This window comes from Tupaia chinensis, unplaced genomic scaffold, assembly GCF_000334495.1.
Source record: "Tupaia chinensis unplaced genomic scaffold, TupChi_1.0 Scaffold000119_1, whole genome shotgun sequence".
Taxonomy (NCBI): Eukaryota; Metazoa; Chordata; class Mammalia; order Scandentia; family Tupaiidae; genus Tupaia; species Tupaia belangeri.
This window is the reverse complement of record NW_006159585.1, coordinates 1,319,702-1,324,675: the sequence shown is the minus strand read 5'-3', so window position 1 is coordinate 1,324,675 and position 4,974 is coordinate 1,319,702.

Below are 4,974 nucleotides of genomic sequence, written 5' to 3'. Positions count from 1 at the left end.
GGAAAGAGTAATAGCAAGAGGCCTCCTAGAAGAAACCATGGGAATGATTTCACTGAAAACTTCCACTCTTGATTTACAGTGTGCTCACCCAGTCACAGGGCTAGGACCCTATCATCCCTTTTGTTTGTATAAATTATTTTCTTCATGATCTGATGGCTATAGTCAGTGAATAAATGGAAATTTAACACTCTCTTCTCTTGAAACTCACCAAGCAGATGTATACTTTTTTAGATTTGTTTTCATATAATTATAACATGTTAGTGAGGAACACACTAAGCATCAAATTCCCAAAAGGTCTGGACAACGTATACATTTAACTTTTCCTAATGGTGTATTAATATAATCTGAGTCAATACATACTATGTAATTATGTAAGTCTTGGTATTTTTGCTAGTGAACTGCTATTGCTCTTTTATTATTAATAAAGCTTTAAATTATTAAAGTTAATCTCTGCAGAATGACTTTAAGTATTTTGGGGCCAGCAGATGACATAGCAGTTATGTCACTGAACTTCCACGTGACCAACCATAGTTTGAGTCCTGGACCTGGTGACTTGAAATTCATGCCTAGCATGTGTGTGTGCATGGCCAAGATCCCAGGAGGAGAATGGAGACAGGACTGTGGCATGGCCATCACTGCTGGGGGGTAATTTCTCACTTTCCCTCTCACTGTCTGTCTCTTCCCCTCTCTAGCCAGTATACACACCCTAAGGCAAAAACCTCTAACATAAAGAAAGAAAAGATTTTAAGTATTTTGAAACTGTGAGATTATTTTAAACTTTTGATATCTACAAAGCCCCAAATTGGTTCTTTTTATAGCGTGTATTCAATAGATATTTATTATGACTAGCAAGTTCTTAATATATCTCTGTTGCAAATAGCTGGTACTTAATATATAATTGTTCAATGGGCATCTAGAAATGAGAAGAACTTGGGTTCAAATCTTGCCTCTGGCATCAAAATCGATCAATGAAGCCTAGTCCATGAATAGAACTGGTTGTGATTCCTACTTTAATTTTTAATTAGTCTAGTAAATCAATTTATAATTGAATTTCGTTTCTTCTTTCATAAAATATTTATTGACTAGTACTTATTATATTTTTGACTCTATATAGGTGCCTATATATAAAAAAATGAAAGTTACAGTGAAAATGTATATTCTGTGTGGTCTTGGTAGCAGTAACACCATGCCCCTACTATAATAATTCTCTGTAGCCTACAGAATAGAGTTCAATATTCACCTCTGGTATTTGAAGACCTCCCTTAACTAACCCTAACTGATGTATTCAAACTCAACTTTCCTTTCAACATATCAGCTCAATCCACTCCCACCTGGGAGTTCTTAGCATTCTTGAAACATACATGTTTACTTCTATTGCCATATAATTAATCATGCAGAGGTAGCCTAGTGCCAGTACTACTTCAAAGCAAGAGTCCATTTCAAAGTGTTTCAGAAGACCAGAGATAAGATATAATATTCATAAGCTCTGGCACTGGATAAAAATTAACCTTATAAAATGGCAGGTAAGAAATAGATCATATATATACAATTTAACAATTTGCCTATCTCATTAAAGGAAAAGATTCCCATTCCTTTTTTCTCACAGCAATTTCTTCCCAACTCACTTCAAATCCAAATCTTCCAAATCCAATGGCTTGGGTTATTCATGTTTATATTATTGATTCACGTTACGCTAAATTCTAGAGTTAACAAGAGCCTTGAAACCTTAATAAGTTCATTATAAAAGTTTTTTATTTGATTATTGATAAGAAATAAGATCTAAAAGACATGTTGACTATCCCAAAAGTCTCATTCACATATGGTCCATTAAAATGAAGAAATTTCTCAAACTGTACAGATCAAGGAAACCAAAGAAAAAAGCTGTTGAGGGACTCATTTGCGGGCCTTCGTTTCATTAATTTAGCATCGAATATTTGTTAAAAATGTTCCTTCAGTGACTTCTGCTTAGATTTAGACCTTTACTTTCTTGGATAATGCAGGAAAACTGTGGTCTTATCAATTATAGCAACGAAGAATGAAGTCCTAAGGTAATTTTCACGTAAGCTGAAGCAAAGACTAAAAAAGAGAAACTCTCCAAAGCTCACTGTCTGTCTCTTCCCCTCTCTAGCCAGTATACACACCCTAAGGCAAAAACCTCTAACATAAAGAAAGAAAAGATTTTAAGTATTTTGAAACTGTGAGATTATTTTAAACTTTTGATATCTACAAAGCCCCAAATTGGTTCTTTTTATAGCGTGTATTCAATAGATATTTATTATGACTAGCAAGTTCTTAATATATCTCTGTTGCAAATAGCTGGTACTTAATATATAATTGTTCAATGGGCATCTAGAAATGAGAAGAACTTGGGTTCAAATCTTGCCTCTGGCATCAAAATCGATCAATGAAGCCTAGTCCATGAATAGAACTGGTTGTGATTCCTACTTTAATTTTTAATTAGTCTAGTAAATCAATTTATAATTGAATTTCGTTTCTTCTTTCATAAAATATTTATTGACTAGTACTTATTATATTTTTGACTCTATATAGGTGCCTATATATAAAAAAATGAAAGTTACAGTGAAAATGTATATTCTGTGTGGTCTTGGTAGCAGTAACACCATGCCCCTACTATAATAATTCTCTGTAGCCTACAGAATAGAGTTCAATATTCACCTCTGGTATTTGAAGACCTCCCTTAACTAACCCTAACTGATGTATTCAAACTCAACTTTCCTTTCAACATATCAGCTCAATCCACTCCCACCTGGGAGTTCTTAGCATTCTTGAAACATACATGTTTACTTCTATTGCCATATAATTAATCATGCAGAGGTAGCCTAGTGCCAGTACTACTTCAAAGCAAGAGTCCATTTCAAAGTGTTTCAGAAGACCAGAGATAAGATATAATATTCATAAGCTCTGGCACTGGATAAAAATTAACCTTATAAAATGGCAGGTAAGAAATAGATCATATATATACAATTTAACAATTTGCCTATCTCATTAAAGGAAAAGATTCCCATTCCTTTTTTCTCACAGCAATTTCTTCCCAACTCACTTCAAATCCCAAATCTTCCAAATCCAATGGCTTGGGTTATTCATGTTTATATTATTGATTCACGTTACGCTAAATTCTAGAGTTAACAAGAGCCTTGAAACCTTAATAAGTTCATTATAAAAGTTTTTTATTTGATTATTGATAAGAAATAAGATCTAAAAGACATGTTGACTATCCCAAAAGTCTCATTCACATATGGTCCATTAAAATGAAGAAATTTCTCAAACTGTACAGATCAAGGAAACCAAAGAAAAAAGCTGTTGAGGGACTCATTTGCGGGCCTTCGTTTCATTAATTTAGCATCGAATATTTGTTAAAAATGTTCCTTCAGTGACTTCTGCTTAGATTTAGACCTTTACTTTCTTGGATAATGCAGGAAAACTGTGGTCTTATCAATTATAGCAACGAAGAATGAAGTCCTAAGGTAATTTTCACGTAAGCTGAAGCAAAGACTAAAAAAGAGAAACTCTCCAAAAAATATAACTCTCTAAATAAAGCATTTTTAGGGTCTAAAGTCTCTGGGTGATGGCCCCAATTCCCAACTAGACTGTGTGTAGAGACCTATCCTGAACACAGGAATTCTAAAGAAGAAAATGAGACTGTATAACTCCTGACCTCCACCTCATCCTCTTCCCTTTTAAAGAAGGGACTGAGTCTCCTCAAATAGACTCTGGTCCTGATGAGAAAGAACAATCAATGTCCCAGCTACAAGAGGTTTCTCTGGGGTTAATCTTACTAGTTATTGAAAGGCACACAGGACAATTGCTATTCACTCTTTTCTTAAAGGAGAGAAGTCTTCATATCTTACCATTGTCTTGGGGAAAAAACTGCGGCCAGTCAGAGCGACATTTCATTGCCATCTAACTACAGGGAGGTGACGGGGGTGCAAACAGAAGCAAGCAAACAGACAAGCAGGAAAGGTAAGGCAATCAAAGTTTTATAGTTGGAACACTTCGTGCCAAATAATGATAAGTCTTGTCACCTAGATCTCTTGCTTGCCTTACTGTCATTCTCCTTTTTTCTCTTTGTGTATTTATGTTTTCAATGATTTAATAAATAACCGAAACCCTATCAGTTCATAAATTGCTTACATTAAACATCCAAAATTTAGATTTTCCTACAGCTCTAACAGCTAAGACACGACTACAATATCAATGAATTACATATTTTGATATTTATATATTTTTTAAAAATTCTATTTTAATAGTTTCTTGCATTTAGTGAGTAGAATAGATTTTATAAAGAGAATGAGAGAGAAACTAGGCAGACACATGTCTGTGGTCAGAGGCATTTAGAATGATCACAATGCCAACCCTGTCCTTTAAAGGTGGAAAATATTGTCCTACTTATCAGCCAGGGCATTTGGCTGTGAAGTCAAAGACAGGAATATTTAATTACCATCAGCAAACAGAAACCTAGCGAAGAGTATTTGTGTCAGTTAGATGCCAATGAAACTAAGCCTTTCTGAGATAGAGGGGATCGATTTAATTTTTTCCCCTTCTCCAGATTTTTGCTATGACAGAATGACATACTCTTCATTCAGCCACTCAAGCAAAAGAATGACTGACGATCCAGGGAAGGTCAAATAGTTTTCCAGTCAGCTGATGCTGTTTCAGGCAGACTTAACCTTCTTTACCCAAAATGGCTGGACTAAAAGTTTGGCTTAAAGACCATAAGGTCTACCTTTCTGGAGACAACCCCCTCTGTTCCCAAAACATACATTTAAAGAGAGCTTTGCAGTAGGTGGTTTCAGTCTGTTGGAAGGTTTTGCCCTTTTCTTTGTGTGCATTTGAAGCATCTTGTGACTTTCATTCTACTTTGCTGGAGTTTTCCTAGTCTCGCACCATTGTTGGGCTCTGGCTTTATTTCTCATCAATGTCAGTGCGCCCCAGGGAATTAGTTTTTCTCTTTCC